Raw genomic sequence first — 20,301 nt, 5'->3', positions numbered from 1 at the left:
TAGTCCAGCACCATGCAGGTTTTGTCCAAACTGAGGTTTACAAGTGTGTGTGGTTAACGAAGGTGTGTGTTGTGTATGCTACATGGTTCATGTGTTAGCACAGGTGCTGCCTCAAAAAGCACCAGGCCAGGTGGAGGGTGAGAGTGGCAGCCTCAATATGCAAACAATTTAGTAATTTTATGGCCTGACGGTGCAAGGTGGTTGTATGCTCTGCCTTCTCTGCACAAGTGCTGAAGTGTCTGTAACGTGGAAGCCAGGGACTAAAAGCCCAGCTAGCTGCCTGGCTCAGCGGATCTTGGCAGTGTAGCAGGGGAACCCAGCAAAGGCCACAAAGGCTTCCCCAGATATAAGTAAACATTTGGGCTGCAGGCCAAAACTGATCTATCCCTGTACTACCCAACTCGCACTGTTCACAGCACGAGATCTAAGTGGTCTGAAGCCAGCCCAGAACATCTACTTGAGATACCGTGATTGCAACACAGACATAACCTTTAAATGAGAAAAGACATTTTGAAATCTTAATCTATTTCAGAGTTCTGTAGCAACTCATACTTGATCTGCAGTCCAAACTGGGGAAGAAAAGAAAGCTCTCACAAGTTTATCTGTTGTCCTTTCAACTTCAAGATGAATGAAGAACTAGAGGAATCAACCCACAGTTGAATTTCTTCACCTTTGATTTTAGCATCTTTCTTACCGAAGTAACATTTATGTGCTGGAGAGATTTAGTAGAGGTATTCATTGCAAATACACTAAGACCTGGGGTGTGTTTTCAAATACCAAGTGGAGCAAGAATCTTGACTGGGTTGTGTGTGTGAAGGCACAGATTGCTTGCTGGTTTTGTGACAGACCAAAGAGGACTCACTGCAAGGCAGAGCTATCACAGTCTAGGGTTTATAGGAGTAAGCTGTGTTATTTGCCTTGTAAAACTTCATGTTATCTGCAAGACTAAAGGGTGTTCTCATGTCTCTGTCTTTGCAGAGCTAAAAACTTCATAATATATAGAAGACTGGCAGCATTCAGTTGTTACACTTAGAGTGGTTTGATTCTGTTATGTTAGAGGGGTTTGAGGAAACAAATTTGACTTTCTCCAAGTCTGCTCCAAACACAGATCGAAATAATCAGTGTAAGTAAGGGGATGGAAAGAAGAAAGTTTTCTGGTTTGTTACTTTTCTACAGGTGTCCATCAGTCCGTGCTTTCAGTTTACCAGTGTTAATCTACATTTTTGCTAATGTGGCAACTTGAAGTACAACTCTGAAAAGCAAAAGAACTAAAATAATAAGGTCTGCTTACAAAGGGTGGTGAGGGCCACATTTGAAAATAGAGAAGTATCTAACTCAAATTAGTAGGAGTTAGCTGTCTAAATACCTTTTGAAATGGTATGCGCTCTAGCAACACAAGTCCACTTTGGAAGGGGTGGGACACACAATCCTGAAGCCTCAGGCTCCTGTGCTGTTCTGAAAAAGAGACTGAACATCTAACTCACATAGGTTTGAAAAAGTCTGAGGATTCTTCTTAAAACCTTAGGTGTTCAAGTTTTGTGATGGCCTGAGAAGTTCAGCTTCCATTTAAAAACAAATAAATCCCTTTCTAGCCATCGCAAATGTGGGGCAAAAATGAAAAATATGAATCCTGAATTCTCAAAAGCTAGAATGCACATACAAAGAATAACATTGATTATTTTTAACATCTCAGCATTTTTTAGTCATGACTTTTCAGGGGCTGCCTGAGATCCTGGAATGCTGGTGGCTGGTTAGTCCACATTTGTAAAAATAGCACGTCTAGCAAAGGCAAAAAAGCTGAAGGACTTTCCACACCACCTTTTATTGTGTGCTTGCTGGCTCGGGTAACGTAACACTTTGCTTTAACTTTAGAAGATCCAGATGCTTATTAGGAATTGCACAAGTCATTTGTATTTCTGTGAATATATTGTAGATGATGAAACTTACTGTTGTTGGCCACTTCCCAGCCAGCACTATCTGTCTATTACAGACCAAGTGGGAATGGAGTCATAAACAACCTCTTAGTTTGGCAAAACCAGAACACTAATCACTTTTGTGTTAGCTGCAATAAATTCTGTAAAAGTAAATGTTGTGGATTACAAAGATAATAACGTGCTAATCTCTTCTGTGGTCACTGACTGTTTTAAGCTGTTCCATCTCTCACGCCTGAAAAATAAATCCTCTGGCTCTTGATGAAAGGCTAGATAGTGAAGTATGTACGTACATCAGACGCCAGACTTGTTATCAACACATGCATTTTTCTCACTATTGCAGATAATTTTTGATCCACTTTCACCTTCAGAGAGCTCACTTTTCCTCCCCCACCTCACCCCCAGTCTTCTGTCACTGGGAATCCTTCGTGGCACACTCATGAAAAGGTTGTCTCACAGAAAGAGCTTCCTCGGTCCTTGGCTGATGATGGGGGTGTTCAGAGCACTTTTGGGCAGAAGCTGTGCTGGAACAAATATGTGAAATTCATGTAGGGGCAAAAAGACTAAGACTTGAAGCAGTCACATAAAGGTCACTCATTTTATAGAATACTTGGATAAAAAAGTAACAACAGTGTTGTGGATGTGCTGTGACAGCCATTGAAGCCAAAGGACAGGCTCTCCAGCCTTAAATGGACTTTGCATCAGGCCTTGCTGGGGTGGGCTGTTTCCTCTGGGAATGGAGTTTACCCTACACTAGGGCCAGAAGAGGGGGAGAGGATAGCAATACAGCTGAAGATCTGGAGGTGATGCGAACAGTTTTGAAACTTTCTTCTTCCTTTTCAAAACAATAAAATAAATCACAGATTGAAAGCACTTCAGACTTTAGGAAATTCAGCAGCTGGTTGAGATGTGAAGGTAAAAAAAATTCTTCAGATCAGTTTCTGCTACTAATCCCCAATAAATATTTTTAGCAGGTGTAAAAACAAAGCCACAGCAAGTGCCAGCATTGTCTGTAAGCCATTAGTTACAAGATTGTTCACATCATACGGCGGTCAACACACTTTTGATTTTTCATGTTTGGCACTGGAAGTGGTGTTTTTTCTTGCGAAGTGTATATTGTTCTTCATGCAGAAATGGAGGAACAGCATAGTGTGTGAAACAAGCAGTTGATTAAAGATTAGAATAGTAATGAATGTATTAAAGTGGAATGTACTTGGATAATTGATTAATTGGTGCCGTCTGAGCTACTTGCAGAGTATTACATTCATTCTCTGTTAAATCAATCTCTGTCTTCTGTCCAAGCCTTGTGACTGAGAGCTGAAAGGCGTGAACAACTATTGAAGTCATCCAGATCAGTTCTACTGGAACAGGGGGAGCTGGTCAGTGCCCAGGATCCCATTTGCAGCCTGTTGCTTTTGCTGGATCTCATGCTTACATTTCAGCAGGATTGCAGGCAGGTGGAAGGTGTAATTAGTAATGTTCTTATCTTTCCATAACCTCTTTTTGTATTTCTCACATCTTGTTGCTGCGTTCTTCTTAAAAACAAAACTGTGATCTGATGCAGAAAGAAATGGCACAATGACATTTTAATTAACATGTTCATCCAAGGGAATATATGATTGCTGTGAGAAACTGCAGCCTGGGATAGGAACCATACATTCCTCAGCAACACAAGAACACCAGAAAGGACTTCTTCGTTACAATTAAAAATCACATAGCAACTGAAAGCCACAGACTCATTGCTCTGGGGTAACACCAGAGCAACAAGCTCTGTAAAGCAACACTGTGTTCACAACTAGTTACTGAGGACTAGGAAGAAGAATGAAATGGGATAAAATAGTCTTCCTAGAGAGCCTGCTTTATGAAAAGCTTGAGTCTCCTGATTTTAATAACTGTTTGGCCATTTGTAAGGAAAGATATTTTAGCTCCTTTCAGGGCTCAGTGGAAGAAGTGTACAAGAGGTGAACTGATGGAGCAAATAAAACAGATGGCAGACTTTGTGCCTTTTATGAATTCTTTTTTCAGGCTTTTCAAGGTCTATGCTGTTTTCTGCTTTTCTGTTGCTGTGCCACTTCTGCTGTCATCTGGTGACTGACACCAAGTCAAATAGATCAAACCTCATTGTCTGTGCATGTGCAACGTGTGTTTAGAGGATGGTAGGGTAGCTACCAGCCACTCACTGAGTTTGAGTAGTCGGAGTCCTAGAGAGGTGGGAAAGCCCTCTTCCAGGAATGTTCCTCCTGATCTTCTGACTACCATGAAAAACGGCAGCTCTTTGCTTTTTGTACTATTGTTATCTCTGGTGGCTCTGTCCCAGGCATCAAAACTGTTTATCGTTCTTGCAGTTTGTTGAAAACAATGAACGTATCTTTCTGGAGTATTTAACAAACACAAGCTGGAGGCAAGTGGATCCTTTGACTCATTCCAGGGATGGGTCTATGCCCTGCCTATAACTAGCGTACTCTTCTTTGGTTTTGTTATTTGCTTAGGAGTGTTTCAACAGGCTGTCGACCTAGGGTTTAGAAAACTACGTGCTGAAAGTGAGGCACTGACATAATATAGTAATTTCCCAAATATTTAGAGAAGCATGTGTATAAAAGTTTACAGAATTAGGACCTCGAATGTTTTGTTTGTTTCTAAACTGTATAAGTATATAGTTGTTTGAATGTGCCTTTTATTTTGATGCCTAAACGTGACTTTTTAGGAGGCTCCCTTTTAGTTGCTACTTTAAAAATGGATTGTATGTCTAGTTTTTTATTTCATATGCAACCTAAAGCTCTACCAAAACCCAATGACATTAAACATCAAATACTGTTAGCATCCAAAAATTACAGCTTAATTTCCCACCATGAATATTCAGAGTTGAGAGCCCATAACACTGTAATATGATAAACACCAAGGCTGCAGGCTGCCGCATTCACTTGCACAGGAACCGTTTATTATCAGCAAACATGGTTTTGACAACCACTTTGAGGCAACACTGCTTTATATCAAATATCAACAGAATTAGCATGCGTTTTCATGTTAATTACTGTAGTGCACCATGCTGTGTGATGGCCAGGGAATGCAACAGGGACGTCTGAGCTTTGCCAGTCACTTGTAATGTAGAATCGAGCTAATGTGAGTTTATTAGCTCTGAGGAACAGCATTAAATGAACTGCTAACCTCACAATAGGCCTGCTTTCCAAATGGTTAACAGGGCCTGCCAACTCATAGGTAATATATGAGAGAGGAGGAGGACACAAAGGTTTCTGGTATTCATTAAGTGGGCCCACAGAAGTCACAAGTGGCAAAGTGGGTGACCCTGTGATAATTTCTTAGAAATGGGAATAAAATGCATATTCCACTGAATGGCTCTTAGGCAATTATGTTTACAACACTATTAACCAAAATGCATGGGAAAGAAATATAAACATGCTTTAGTTTTAAGGTCCTGGTTTTTGCATCAGTCTTTGAACAGTTTATGGAGGTGTTGTTCATTAATAGCACTATAAAAATATGGGTGTTTCCATGGGTGGATACTCTTCTGTGATATAGGAATAGCTGTAAATTAATAAATCGGGTATTCTTGTTGTTATTGAATGCAATTGGAAAAGAAAAATCCTTGGTGGCCCGCTCTTCCCCATTAATACGGTGTAAATATGCTTAATAGCATCACTGTAAAACATCAATTTCAAGAATATTTGGTATAACATTCAGGATAAACATCTCCTTACTCAGTGCTGCTGTTACTTTGATTCATTTCTATAGTGTGGCTGTTAGCTTTGAGTGGCATACCTGCTTCTCCACTCTCTTAATTGTTCATTGTACTGTTTTATTATTTTAATCAGGACTCTAAGCTGCATTGAAAAATGAAAAGGAGGCCATTTCATAGAGACAGACAGTCAAATCGTTCATTTCCAGTTTCTTTAGGTGACTGTCTTGTAACAGTCTCTCTGATACTGCAACACTGATTGGCAAGAACAATTTACCACTAAGGCATAATAAGGGGAAAATGTAATAAAATGTCACCAGGCACTGCTCATTTGCAGTTGTTTGGCTAAAAAATAGGTTTCATAAAACTTAGGTGAACTTGAAAATCACTTGAACACATTGCTTCCTAGATTTATGGCTCAATAAGCCTGCATATATGCTCATAGCCACTTCAGAGTACTATGACAATTCATCTCACCTGCAGTAAAAAATTGTGCAGAGGGTTGCAATCAGATGTGTCAGGGAGCATCTTCCAGTTGGCAGACACTGGCCCGAGGCTCCGGAGACATGTCCGCTGTTGTGGGTACAGGCACCCCATTCTGGTGCGACCTTTGGCAAGTTGCACCATTTCATTGTGCTTTATGCTGTCTGTCCTTAATCAGTCAGTAGAATAAATTTAGCCTGTAAATTACTAAAAGCAAGTCTTCTGCGAGGTACCTAAGGCTGGTATCCCTCTTTGTCTTGTGTGGGCCCTGACCACTCTTCTGGAGGGCAAGTACCTAACTACAATGGTGTGTGTCCTTTATGGTACTGCTGGATTTATATTGCCATGCTTATTCTAACAAAAACATTAAGTGGCACCCAGCTGTAAGAGTTTTCTCCAAAATATGCAGCAGTATACAAAACCTTCCTCAATTACCAAAGCGGTGTGAAGAAAATAAATATGGCCCAAAGGGATTACAAATTCACAAATGGCTCAAAACTAGTTTAATCCAATGCTGTCTTATGGCCCTGCCTAATGTGTTTTGATGCTGGTATCTCAGTGTATGGACTGATCTTCAAAACAGGGACAAAAGTAGCATCCCTACTCAAATAGTCTGCTCAGATTACCACTGTGCAAATAACTTCCTGCTTATCACTAGTGCTATTGCTGAGCAGTACGCTCCATCCCAGAATAACACTAAAGTTGCACAGAAGTTGAAGTCCCTTGCTTGTGTTGCAGTTTCAGACACTTGTAGCAAAGCCCTTACTGTTGACAGAGAGATGTCTTTTTTTCTATTTGCTCTGAAAAGGCAGTTTCTCACTCCTGTCTGTGAGCTCCTGGAGTGGGATGTTGTCCTTGCCTGTGGCCCAAGGAAGGCAGTGGCAGTCCCTGATGGTGGTTCCAGGATAAGAAATGAGTAGCTGAGCTCCACCCTGATGTTTCATTACCATTACTGATTACGGAATTCCTGTTCAAGAGGAACTTGCTTTTCAGCTTCCTTTCAGTAGGTGTAAGGCAGACTGCTTGCACGTTTCTGGCCTGGCATTGCATGGATGTTGAGAACGGAGGCAGCGTTTGACATGATTTTCTCTTGATGCTGTCTTTAGACAGACACAGTTCTAGATTAGATTGTGTGTTTAGCATTGTAAAGCTCTGTCTGGTTGCCCATACCACCTGTGCATTCAAAGGACTTCCTTGCTTTCAAGGTTCCTTGCATTGACTACCTTAAACTTCCCAAACTTTGTATAGGGTTCTTTATCTTCCTACAGTCTTTGGGACTGTGAGGTCCCATAGTTAGTGTCCTGGCATATAGATATATAAGCTCATTACCATACAGGTTGCTGCACTTTACAGTTGCCTTTTTTAAGAGAAACCAGTTTGAACTGGGTCAGTTTTTGTGTCAGGAACTCACTCACTTGCCAGCAAGTCTTACCTATGAATGGCCCAAATCCAGTTTAAGCTTCCTTTCATTACAACTGGGCTGGGACAGTTGCACCAGCACTGCCCTGCCTGCTGCCGTGACCACTGGCCTGAGCACACACCTCACCCTCTGTTCCTTTGCTCATGGCAAGGCAGTTAGTCCTGAAACAGAGTGACACATCTGAGAAATCCAAAACAAAATTAAGTCAATTTATTTTTTCCATTGACTATGGATGAGACCTTTCATCTTTAGCCTATTATATTTTAAATTTTAGTTTGTTTTACATTTCCCATGACAAAAGAATTATTTAAAATGAAAATGAGGGATTTCCATATGCAACATCACATCCTTTAGTGCCTTGCTCCATGAAAATTGTGCATTATTACAGCATGAATCAAATAAGATGAACACGTGCCCCAAAGAAATGTTTGTGTCTACATGCCTATACACACAGAGCCTAAAGCCATGGGTTTTGCTCTGTGGTTTGTTTCTTACTTATTGTACTTAAATTTTAAAAAATATATATGTATTAAAAGCATATATATGCTTTACATGCAATACGTCCCCCTTTCCTGTATATATTGTTTCTGAAAGCCACAGCTTTATGGAATAAAAAAATAGTCGTGCTCAGAAAGGATGTGTACCTAAAGTTTTAAAGCTAGAGTGCTCTAACAGCTAGCTGGTGTCCCCATGGCTTTTTGTTGAAAGTATTGTGTTTTTGTTTTTTTTTTTTTTTTAATAATTTATCTTCTGAGGAATCAGCTTTCCCCTGTTTTCTGGGTGCTGTGCAGGGCTGAGGTGGGAGCTGATGGGTGGGATGTGTCTGGGAATGAGTGTGGCACCTATGCTATTCCCCTGCCAGCCACGCCACATGCCATGAACCTGTGCCTCCCTTAGTGTTAGGCAGGACTAAGCTTGTAAACCCTGTAGTTCAAACAAGCCTTTTTAAAATCTGATCCTAGAAAGGGAAGCATTTGTTTGGGACTGTTCCTGGAAAGGTATTTTAAATAGTCCCTCAGTGTACAGTTCCATTATATTTCATGTGAAGAGCCAGAAGAGCAGAGAAGATGGAGTGTTGACTTGCAGTCACAGGCTCAGGTTGCTCATGCAACAAGCCGAAAGGAGTTGGGTTTAACTGTTTGGTCAAGTGGCATCATGTGAGCCTAACAGGAATTTTGAGAGTCTGGGGCTGGGAGATGCTTCCTCTCAGTTCCCACCTTGTGTGGATGCACTTGTGTGTGTAACCACGCACAGTGTGCAGTCGGCTGTAAATGTGATCCAAGTGCTTGACACTGAGCTCGGAAGTAAGTTTTTTCAGAGCAGTGACCACTGCAGCTTGGATAAGCTTTTAAATTATTAGAGATACAGTTATGTAAGATGATATGATCATTTATAATTCAATAGAAGAGGGGTTTATTTAACAGATGAAAACTTTTCCTATTTTTTTTTTAATATGTTGTGGAAGACGCTATATGTGTACCTGTGTAAGACCATCCACAGAGACTGTGCTTTGGTTTGATTACATCACCTTAAATTCATACCTTAAATGGTGCTACCAAAACGTGTATATAAGCCCTTAGTGAGGATGCTGCCCTCGCTAAATAAGCTGCCACCGAGGGTTAGTTTTTAAGACAGATAAAGCCTTTTGTGTGTAAACAGAGACTACAAAACAAATGGTTAGTGTTAAAGCTGCAGCTTAAATGAGCTGCAGATTATATTGGGTGAATAGAAATTCCCATGGGCTTCAAACACAAGGGCATTTTCTTGCTGTTCTTGTAGATTTTTAAGTACATGAAGTGTGAGTGGTGGACCACTGCAATCACTGTCACTACAGCACGTAATAAGTTGGGGATGTGATTCTGGGACTCAACTCGGATTCTAGCTGCCCAACCTGTAGAAGCTTAGGCACTAGGATAATTATTTGGATACAGACTCAGGGCTAGGTGGGGTGAGGAACTTCGGAAGTCATGACACATGAAGATGTTCCTGATCCCTTCATTCCTTTATAGGATCTGCTAAATAATTGCCTTTTTGATCTAGGAATAGCACTTATAATTTGCTGCTGGTCAGGGAAAGGTTAAGCCTTCCTCCAGGACTATTTTTAAATGTGGCAACAGCTGTCTTCAGTGTTTGTAATCTGTCCAGAAATAGATACCACTTAACAAGAAGGCTTTGCAGGGAGAAGGGCCTTTTTCAGGAATTCCCACTCTTCACAGGCATTTAATTTTCAAGATCACTTTCAGCCCAAGAACACTTGTGGCTGCTGGCGGTCAGGCTGGTGACCCTAGGCGCTGACAGAGTGGGAGCTGCGGGCGAGAGCAGCACCTTCTGGAACGCAGGCTGAACCACAGCAGCTTGGGGAAGGGACAGCATACAAAAACCTGCTCTCACAAAAGTGAAGTGCTGCGCTGACTTCAGGAGGGGGAGTTCCCCCAAGGCCAGACTGGAGTGAGGCCAGCATGGTTGTGCTGCGTGGACATCCCTGCCACTGTGGAGTGTGTATCTTGCATGTAGTTTCTGTCTGCATCTTATCACTCATGGCATGTAAAGCCCAATTGCTTATCGGGCAATTCTAGTGCAAACAGCAGTTCCTGTTAAATTCAAATGAGCCAAGCCAAATTTGTATTGTCAGGGAGAAGGGAAAGTATCTTCACAACTATAAGACTTCCCCACCTTTCTTGTTTGCTTCAAAGCAGTTCATTCTTTGCGGGTTTGACGATATTTGTGGAAAATGCACCTGCCTGTCCTAATCTTCATCACATCTATTAGGTTATTCTTTAAATTGCATGTCAAGTGCTGCTACATTACATACAAATATCAAAAAACAGACTGGAAAATGCATAAGGTCAGCAAATGCCTGGTTCCCATGGTCACTGCCTGTGAAAGGAGATGCATCTGCTCACTGCTTGTGATAGCTGTGTACCACAGTGGGAAGAGCCAGACTTCTTGTCTTCAGTATCTCTGTATCAGTATCCCAGTATGCTCATGGAGTTGAGCTCTAGACTTCTGATTTGAAGCCAGAGACCCTTATGCATGCATGCAAGGCTGGAACAGGTATGTTTATGAGCTGCCTTTGCAAAACCTTGTCAATTTGAGAAGGTGCTTGAGTGTAATACAGTGCAGTGGAACTAGTGTTTGTACATCCAGCATACAGGAGGCCTGGTAGGTTTTGGGCTTGAAACTACAAAAAGCTAAGGTACCCATACATAGGGTGCCCAGGTGGAATATGAACCTAAATACTAGAGGAGCTCTCATGACTCACAGAATCCAATGTACATTTTGCCTTACGTGGGCAGGATTGAGCCCTTTAAGGTGTTACTTTCCTCAGACACAGGAAGCTGGCAAATGTTTATTTTAGAATAGAAGAGAAGAGAGCTAAGTGTTCGCAAGACATTGTCAGCTGCTAGAGACACTTCTGGTATACCAGCAAGAAGTAGTACTTTTAGCAGGAATTTAGAATGTGTTTTTTCTCTGCCAGGGGTTGAAGATTATAGCTGGCTGTGATTTCTGTGTCTGATAGTTCTGAGCTGTGAAGGGAACAGTTCATTCTCAGCCAGCTCTGATACGTGAGAAACCTGGGATCTGGTTTTAGAATGCCCCCAAAAGCTTAATTTGCAACATGAAAGTTACACCACCTTGTGAGCAGTTTAGCAGATACAGTTGAACCTGAATTACACAGATCGTGGTACATGCTAGCTTTTAGCTGCACTGTTCTTAGCAGGATGGCAAAGAAGTTGCTTAGCAAAAACTATTGACTTGCTTTTGGTTAACTAGATGTGTATAACAGCAATTTAATGATGAGCTTGTGACAGCATATTTTCCTTTATGTTGCTTGTCAGCATTCGTTCCAGTGTTTCTTGAATCACTAGTTATTTAATACAAGTGGAAAGACTGAGTTTTGAATTATCTGGACTTCAAAACAAAGTTACGGAAAGTGCCAGGGGCTGATAAGACATCTATGAAACTTAATACCCTTCTGCATCAAGGCCCTGTTTAAGAAAAACAGAATACACAACACTGTCACTGTTCGGTTGAGGGCAGAGATTTAAATCCCTGCTCCACAGGTCTGTAACGAAGATGCATGTTGAAAAAGTACAGAAAAAGAGAAATGGAGAGGAAGTGGTTACAACTTCTAATCATGTTTGTGGGAAGTTTTAAATTAGGTAATGATTTATTTTTCCCACCTTTCCTGTTTTATAATTTAATAAAAAGAATAGTTTGGGGAAGGGGCAAGGTTGAGTAGAGAAGGGGAATATCACCATGGCAAGTGATGGACCTGATTTTACCAGGTGTCTTGTCAGAGTGAAGGGATATTTCCCCACATAAGCTATGTATCTGTGGCTAGGGACAATGTAGTAGAGCTAAGGCTAAGCTGAAGTTTGAGAGATGGTCCTCACTTCTTTCTTCTGTGCATCTGGGAAAACAGGCAGGCAAACTGGGGGTTCTTTGGTGTAGCTTCCCTGCAGTTTCCCTCATCACTGTAGTTAAACACACATTGAGGAAATGGGATGCACACAGGTTTCATTGGGTTTTCCTACCACGTGGGTTAGTAGACTTAGCAGATTTGATGTTGAAGGAGTTAAATAATTTGGTCACCATAACTTAAACATTCTTATCCGCGTTGGCTGGAGAAACTGCATCTAGATAACTTGGTTTGAATTGCTTTTGACAGCCATATGTAATTCAATTTCCATTTATAATGATTCATAGACACTTTGCAGGTGATCTCTTACATGTTTTCTGGGATAGGTCAAGTATTGATCGTTGGTTGAGGAAGACCTCCTCTTTCTTGAGTGCTACAGGTACCAGAAGGTGTCCTATGAGTGGGCTAAGTATTGTCCCCACTGGAAGTCACAATATATTCTGTTTACACAAAAAACGTTTTAGCGAATATACATATTGTTTGAGATGCAAAACTAGCACCTCAAAGCTGATGGCTATTAAAGGGAGTTCAGTTCAACCTTATTTGCTGGCTCCAGCCAAAGGACTAAAAAGAACAGAAGTTGAGACGAAGAAATTACTTTTGTTAGGTCAATATGCTACACTATTCGTTTTTAATTAGGCCATGACAGTGAATCTTTGCCTGTCTTGCACTGATCGTATATTCAAATATCATCCGGAATATGCTAATGTAAGGCTTTTAGTATCCTTTTAGGGATATATTTAGCATATTAAAAGCATACTCTGAGCATTAGCAAGACGTATGTGCTAGTGGTTCACAGTCAGCCAGACCTGGAGTTTACATAGGCCATGGTATGCTCAGTGTCCTGTAAATTATTACTGTGTATATTTTTTAAATTGAAAGCAAGTCACAGTTTTCCTTACTAATTAAGGCTGGAAGCTTATTCCACTGTGCCCATCTGCTTTAATGTGCTGCTCGATAAAATCTCTATTCTTAACTGATTTATTCCAAATATTTAGGTGCTTTTTACATTCTTTGAGGTCTTTTCCATCAAGGCAATCATGACTAAGTAATCATAAATGGGTGAGTTTATCGTTTAGCCAATGTTAGTCGGAGTTTGGACTTCATAGGAATTCAGGCCGAAGAGAATCACTGTGTCCACTGGTCTCTACGTGCTAGGTGTGGTGCCTCTCCCAGTGATTAAAACCAACTGTTCAGTATTGCAGCAGACTGGGGGATCCTCCTTCATTACTCCTCCTTCACTGAAAGTATGCAAAGATTTTCCCTCGTCTCTGAGTGAGCATCATTCCTCTAGGACTTCCCTGGCTCCTCTGCAGTGCAGCAAGGACCCCCATCCTCTTTCTATCCTGCTTCACTGCTGACCTAGAACAGGCCACCTTGGTTGAGCAATGGCTAACAGAAACTAGGAGCAACCTTGAAATGATCTCTAGGGAGTGGGGATTATGATATGTAAACAGGAAATATTTCATATCAAAAATGGCAACAAATTTTGTACAGGTATATCTCATTGCGTTATATTAACATGTTTCCTATGCACCTGCTCCCCAGGTACCTATTGTGGAGACCTGGTTTGAGGGATAGTAGAGGTACAAGCTTTTGTTATTCACTGACTTCCAGTCCGAATTACAAACAATTAATTTAATTTTCCAGAGGAGTTTGGAAGTTAATAGGAAGAGGTGCAGAACAAATAATTTTTCCTGTTAGAGAAGTAGCTGGCCACCTATGCCACCTCATGGTGGTGGTGATTGTGTGTTCGCAGCAGACAAGTCACCAAACCCCATGCTCTTCTTCTCCCAGCATCCCTTACTGTTGTTTTTCAATTTGCTTGTACAGTAGTACAGGCCCCTAATGAGCAGCTACAGCTTCCTGTCCTCTGGAAATGCTTTAGGCCTCTGAAGACATGTTTCCTTCCCTTCGTGCTTCTGTGACATTGTGTGAGAGACCGTGCTTCAGGGTTGTTCCAACACCTTTGCTTGTTCCCACCTCTGAAGTGGGAAGAACCAGCTCAGAACAGGACACTTAAAAAAATGCAGGCATTTTATAGAATTAAGTAATTTCAAAATTGACATAGCAATTTGCATTATTTACTATGTAATCACTTGAATGTTTTTTTCAGGCTCCCCAAAGCAAAGTTTTAAGGCATGTTACATAATAAACTTGGGATGAAACAAATGAATGTTCATGCACCTAGGGCAGAATTTTCTAAACCAATCTGTGTTCGTTGTGTACTGGCAGGATTTTGCTTCACTGAACTCATTGGTGAAAATCTCACTAGATCCCTGCTGAAAATCCTAACCCTACAGCATGGGGATGTTTGGCTGCTGGCCCAAGCAAGTCCTGCAAGATATAAGCACAATCTAGTAAAAAACTTGCCTCTAGAAGTAGGGCCATAGATTTCCATATTACTATTTGCATATTTTCTTTCAAATGCTCAGTATTGTAGAGGACTAAGCCCCATTTGACCCCCACAGTTTCCAAACATCATCTCATCACGAAGCCTGAAAAGGGTATGTGATTATGTAGTTACATCTTCTGCATGAAACAGCCCAAAAAATGTCCATTGATAGGAACCTGTACTGGCAATGGCCCATCTGCCTTTTGAAGGTAAACTTCCATGAAGGAGCTTTGCCTCATCTCTGGCCATTTGCTGGGCTAATTGGTAACTTCTCCCATTCAGAGTACACACAGTATTTCTTGCCTGAATTCCTCTACTGTTACTTGTCATGTCCAGGATATTTGTCTGCTGGAATGAGGAGCTTTATCCAGCGTCTGTTCCTTGCATTGGTATGTGTGGATTGTGATAAGGTCAGTACTTAGCTCTATTTCAGAAAAGAAATTAGAAGGAGATTCAGAAGCCCTTCACTATAAATCGTTATTTCTAATCATTATGGCTCATTTCTGAACCTTATTCAGTTAATCTTTATTCTGCTTTTTTCACCAAAACTGGACATAATGTTCCAAGGTCCTGCTGGTGCCAAACACGGCATCTGCTCATCAGCTGTGTTGGCCAAAGTCCTGACTGGAGAGCCTGGACTGGGCTCCTGTGTTGAGCCCAGCTTCTTGCAGCCCTCTGTGCACAGAGCTCTGCTTCTTCACACTTTGACAACTTTGGCATTATTAAAGTTTTTCATTGAACCATTTTATAGGTTCAAATGTGTGGTAGACTGTTGGTTGTTCAGGTAGTAGTTAATGTTCTCCTTTGGTTATGCAAAAGTTTAATGTAACTGTCAGAAGGGGAAAGAGAATTACTTGCTGGTGTCTCTTTGTGATTGATCAGTAGCATGTTTGTCTGCCGTCATGTTTAAATTGCTTTTTATTTTTGGCATAACTAAAGAAATGCATCTTGAGCACTGTCAAAAAGTTCCTGTATGCAGATTTGTTTTGGAACTGATTTTGCTGTGCATCACAGGTTATTGAAGAAGATCAAAGTCATACCAAGTGTTAGAGAAGATTACAACAATTATTTATTTCAGTCTCTTATTGTTCTTTGTTCTAGCTGTCTTTTTATAAATCTGTACATTTTCAAAATGGTTTCGCCATTCTTCACTAAAGATTCAGCTTTTTTAGTGAACCATCAAAGATTCAGTTACTGACTTTCTTTCTGTCTTGGCAGAAGAAGTGCTTACCTTTCAACTTCTTCTCTGTGTAACAAATCTACTTCAATTTTCCTTTACTAGGCCTAAAAGGAGTACGGTTTGGTAGGGCCTACTGTGCGGTAGATTAATTCCAGGCCAAAACTGAGAACACTTGCAACAGGAAAAAAAAAAATTAAGAGTAAGAGGTACTGTTGTGGTTTAACCCTGGCCGGCTACCAAGGACCGTGCAGCTGCTCACTCACTTCCCCCCCCCAGTGGGATGGAGGAGAGGATTGGAAGAGTAAAAGTGAGAAAACCCATGGGTTGAGATAAAGACAGCTCAGTAAGTAAAGCAAAAGCCACATGCACAAGCAAAGCAAAACAAGGCATTCATTCACTACTTTCCACGGGCAGGCAGGTGTTCAGCCATCTCCAGGAAAGCCGGGCTCTATCACGCATAATGGTGCTTGGGAAGAAAAAAGCCATAATGCCGAATGTTCCCCCTCCTTCTTCCCCCAGTTTATATACTCAGTATGATGCCAGAGGGATATTCCACACCATATGACTAGTTTGGGTCACCTGTCCTGGCTGTGTCCCCTCCCAATTTCTTGTGCCACTCTAGCCTTCTCATTGGCAGGGCCTGAGAAACTGAACAGCCCTTGACTTAGTATGAACATCACCCAGCAACAGCTAAACCTATCGGTGTGCTATCAACGTTGTTCTCACACCAAATCCAAAACACAGCACTGTACAGCTACTAAGAAGAAAATTAACTGTATCCCAGCCGAAAAGACAGGTACCCATCTGTGTATGCACTTTTTTTAATTATTTTTTACAAGAATTAAGGTAGGCATGAATTGGTCTCAACATTCCGTGTTTACTTCTGTTATAGTTTCTACAGAACTTTCTATAAATTAAACTTTCTATACACCCAGACATACACACGCCCACACAAGCATATGGCATGTCCTCTTATGTACACTTACAAAAAGTCCTATTTAAGTTTAAAAGTAATCAGTGTAAAAGTAAGAAATGCCTTTCCCTTGCTTATTTGCTCACAAAAGGAATTGGCACTAGAATGATTATGGGCCAAATTTTGATGATCTTGTTTATACTGATGATATTTTGCATTGTGAGGATTTAATGGATCTTAAGGAAAATGAAGTGCTAGCACATTTTGTTTAGTCATTAGTAGATTTGATTTGAAGTCATTGTCATCTAAGTTCATTTTTAGACACAGGGGCCCATACAGTTTGGGGTATTCCAAAGTAGACAAAACTCAAAAAGTCCCAAACTTGAAAATATCCCTAGGAGAGCCATAGAAATAATACGTTAGGTAAGTACTTCTGTATGAAATAAGTTTCTATTCACAACTAGAGAAGAGAGCAGCATGGGGAGGAAGCTTGTGAAAATCATCTGCAGATAAAGAAATGGGAGAGTCTTGAAGCATTTCTGCACATGCCTGATTGGATTCAGGTGAGCAACTCTGTTTCATAGACTATTTATATACATACCATAGTCCAAAGCCTGTCAGAAGGAGCATGTATCTCCTGCAGATTCAACCTTGTGTGTAGCACTGCTACTATGTTCATCTATTTCTAAGGAAACATGAAGTATCTTTCTTCTTTGTTCTGCTTCATCCCCTTGCTCTAGTTTTTTGTGTAGCTCACGCTCATTGGGTTAGTTGCCGTGTAATTTCTGCGAGCAGACCTCAAAAATGCTATTTGTTCCTTTTCTTGTTTGGATTACTTCTAAATCTTAGATACTAGCTATTGAAAAAAATTATGTTTTAACCTCAGAAGAAAGAGGATTTAGTTAATTAAGCAATCTCATCTTTTTCTTAATCCCTGAAAGAGTTACCACTTTGGACAGCGTTGAATTCATTGTGAGGTTTGCGTATTGGTGAGGTGGCTCCACTGTCAGCGATTTGTACCAGGGAAGTTTTGCTCAAATCCTCTCAGCAACCCTCCATTAATGTCTACAGGCACTTCATTCTCCTTTCAAACAAAATAGAGGAAGTGGAGGAAAATTGGAGTAGTAATTAAAACAACAGGACACAGGAAGCAATAGAGCTTATCATCATCAAGCTTTAGTTTATACAATTCTTTGCTTTAAAGCTGGTTCTTGCAAAGGTAATAACACCAAGGTAATTAAACTTGTTAGTAGTTTGGTCACTTTGCCTGTTATCTTGCTGATTTGGGTGGTATTTTATTAATAATCTCTCAAGGGAAAATTACTGTAGCTGCAAAATTAATGAAATATTAATAACAAGCAAAGTGATGCATATGATTCCAGTTTGGAAAAGCCTGACCTGAATGTGCTCTGCACTCACTGTGCTCTGTGAGCAGAAGTCAGTGCTGAATGTGTGTGCCTCACACTGCCTTGAGCATGCCAAGTGTGACATCCCTGGGGGGACTCTTCTGGGTTAGCAAGTAGGAATCCACTGGTAAGGCAGAATCAGGTGTGGGCAGCGGAGCAAGATCTAAAAACCTGCTTGGCTGAAAATGGACCTAAAAGAGCATGCCAAGCAAGATTGAACCTAAGTGAACAAAACCTCTGTGGAGGTCTGGAGGAAAAGAAAAGAAGGACAGAGCCGTAAACATCATTCAGAGGGTGGAACTGCCTGAGAAGCCTATCATGGGCCTGAGAGGACAGAAGTACCCAAGTTCAGCGCAATTTCCTTCAAGCACCTTCCCTGATGTTTTTTTAAAACTCCATGCCCAAGTGCTGTGCAAGTGAACAGCTGCTGTTCCACAATAACTGCCAAATCCCCCTTTCCTTGGTGCATTTATTACATTACATCTTTGACTTCGGCCTCTTCAGGTAAGTTGAAGTTTAAGCTGTCTTGGCTAAGTTTTCCATTGGTAATAGTAGTTTGTTTGCCCTGTTCGTGATAAATGCATGTTTAGAAACTGCTACTTTACTGGAAACTGGAGTAAGCTTGAGGCAGACGTGTGATATAAGCTAAAATACAAGCTTTGTGAAACCTGTTAGTTAAAATTTTTGCTAGGCCTCTGGCAAAACAAGAGTTTTTCAGAGTCATTCAACCTTATTAGCTCTGTGTTTACGTACCTCCATGTACATAAAATGCAAACTGTTTAAAAATAACAGCATTCAGAGGATGGCCCAGTTTTTTGAGGAATAACAAGTCATTTCCAATTCCTCTCAACCCTTTCCCTCTTTCCCTGAGTGTGCAGCATTTTCTTAGTTTAGAAGCTTTTGATCATTTAGGAAATTAACATTGCAGCAGCTTCTGAAGGGATGTGCTAATCAAGGAAACCAATTCAGATAACAAAAAGGCACAATTGTTAGTTGTTTCTATCTTTATGTGAAAAAAAAAAAGACTCTGCAAGCTGATGAGAGTGCTCCGTAGCTGCTGACTTCCAGATATCACCCTTTGCCCTCTTCTTCCCACCCTCCCCTTCCCCGCAGCTCTGTGAGCAACACCACCATGAAGATGCTTCATTACTATGTGTGGTATGCAATGAGAAATGTGGCATTGGTCATTACAAAATGATCTTGGTTCCCTCATTGAAAAACTTTGCTCCCAGCCGGCCAGATGCCTGTAGATGACAGTGTGGGGAAAGAATAGGTCAGAGAGGGAGTGAATGTGCATGTTCTGGAGACTTTTCCCATGCTGAATGATGTAGATAGTTAATAGATAGGTAGATAGATAAAGTGAAAGGAGTCATGCAGCTAATAAGTTTTCTTTGGGAGACCTGGGCTCAGACCTTACTTCTGATTTAGGTAAGTTATCTCAACTTCTTTACCTTCTTTCCCCATCTGTAAAGTAAGATGGTGATTCTTCTCTTTAGATTTTACTTTTCTTTTTCTTGTGCCCACATAAGTCTGGGGACAAAGGTGGTCGCTTCCTCAGGGTTCTCACAGTGGCTGAAACATTAGATTGCTTTTAATCAGAAATAGTCACCAGGATGAATTGTTGGGTTTTTCCGAATTTTTAATAAGAAGTCACAAGACGAAAACCATTTTAGCAAGGGATGTTGTGCAGGTACTTATGTTCACACACCCATTAACATAGTGAGTGAAGCTGTTGAAAAATAACCATTGCCAATACTGCCTCTTAACGTGTCTCACACCCAAGTGCACACAGCAGCGTTATTGACTGGTGATGTGGAAATGTTCTTTCAAACTAGGCATTCATAATTAAACCGAGATCAAATACTTAGCCTTTACTCTAGTGCTAATGATGTGGAATATCATCCTTTTCTTGTATTATTTTTTCATGTTTGTGTGTGTGTATTTTTGCAGCAAGCTGGAAATGGTATTCTTAGTCAAGAGGACTAATTAATAATTCATTCATGAATAATGATGAAAGTAGCTGATTAAAATGTATGTCTAGCTTCAAAAGGAATAATCTTTAGAAGTTGTAAGTGTTTATAAAGTCCATCACACGCCCCATCTTCTCTTCCCAGCCTCTGTGCCACAGCTGTTGTTATTCCCATTCACAGGTATCACGTAATAATTATATTAGGGAATATGATCCAGAGTGATAAAGCCTCATTTTCTGAGAAGGTGGGCAGCTCCAGCTGATTTAGCATGGCTGGTGCTCAGCTACCCTAGGCATGGTAGGAAGCTGGACTGCATCTCCTGATGGCAATGCAATGTGGAACTTTAAAGATGGAGTGCTGCAGCTCGAGTGATGGTGTGGTGTGCGTGTACGGCACAGGAATCGGAAACACACATGGGCATTAAATGGGATTGCAGTCAGAGCTCCTGTAAGAAAAGGGCTTACCTGAAGATTTCCTAAAGATGAC

The 20,301-nt window shown here is 40.9% G+C and overlaps 1 protein-coding gene across 3 annotated transcripts in view; it reads left to right on the top strand.

Annotated features, from left to right (window-relative positions):
- The window catches only part of ERBB4 (erb-b2 receptor tyrosine kinase 4), a 636,919-nt gene that overhangs the window by 347,253 nt on the left and 269,365 nt on the right, over positions 1 to 20,301 (top strand). The window lies entirely within an intron of this gene.

This window comes from Falco rusticolus, chromosome 8 (assembly GCF_015220075.1).
Source record: "Falco rusticolus isolate bFalRus1 chromosome 8, bFalRus1.pri, whole genome shotgun sequence".
NCBI lineage: Eukaryota > Metazoa > Chordata > Aves > Falconiformes > Falconidae > Falco > Falco rusticolus.
This window is presented reverse-complemented; position numbering and strand designations above follow the sequence as displayed.